An 888-nucleotide genomic window follows, 5' to 3' on the forward strand; every position below is an offset into this window, starting at 1 on the left:
CTTAGGTTACTAAGATTGCTTTGGCCAATGTGCTGAAAATTGGCATGTAGTGGGAAGGCAAAAGTAAATGCAAGATGGAAGGTTAAGAGGATATTTCAAGAACTCTGGAAAGAAATGATGGTGGCTCAGACAGGCATAGTATGAGTTTGCTCAGTGGGTAAGGAAAAAAAAAATCTGAGTATAAGTTAAGCAATATTCTAGAAGGAAATCTATATGCATAATATTTTATACTAATATATACATATATGTAAGAACTAAAATAACACACGGTTCTATGAATAATTGCAACTTTTACTTTTTGAATAAATCTTCTGACAGTAGAATAGTGTCTTTTTTCATTTAGGGGTGGTTATATTGGTTTTTTTGGTTGTTGTTTGTTTTTAAATATGGAATGCTTCACAGATTTGCATGTCCTCCTTGTATAGGGGCCATGCTAATCTCTGTATCATTACAATTTTAGTTTATGTGCTGCTGAAGGAAGCACATGGTGGTTATATTGTTAAAATTACAACTAGTCTTGTTCTGTCTCTGCGCCATTCCTATCCCATACTATGGGCTGTAATAATTCATACAAAATCTCGTTTCTAATTAAAAGTTTAAGATGAGAGAAAATACGTACGTATGTAGTATTTAACCAAGACCCATATAATTCAGTTTCTGCTTATGTAATTATTGAAAGTCAAATACAAAAGAATTTTCATCAATTTTACTCATAAGACAGCTTTGTCTCTGCCAATATCCTAGGAAGACCAGTCTTTAAAAAAAAAAAAAATCATTCTACCTATGGCTTTACCAAAAGCACACTTTTAAGGTATTTTATATAGATTTTGGAAAAGGATGTGTAACTTACATTACTTTAGAAGAGGGTAACTCCCCCCTCCTCTTTTC

At 32.5% G+C, this 888-nt stretch overlaps 1 non-coding gene across 1 annotated transcript; it reads right to left on the minus strand.

The window, feature by feature from the left end:
* Nucleotides 1-380: 380 nt before the first annotated feature.
* LOC118537377 (U6 spliceosomal RNA) lies at nucleotides 381-484 on the minus strand. The gene has a single exon (XR_004918105.1). It is a non-coding gene; the product is annotated as a U6 spliceosomal RNA (small nuclear RNA).
* Nucleotides 485-888: the final 404 nt, after the last annotated feature.

Source organism: Halichoerus grypus, chromosome 4 (assembly GCF_964656455.1).
Source record: "Halichoerus grypus chromosome 4, mHalGry1.hap1.1, whole genome shotgun sequence".
In the NCBI taxonomy this organism is placed as follows: Eukaryota; Metazoa; Chordata; class Mammalia; order Carnivora; family Phocidae; genus Halichoerus; species Halichoerus grypus.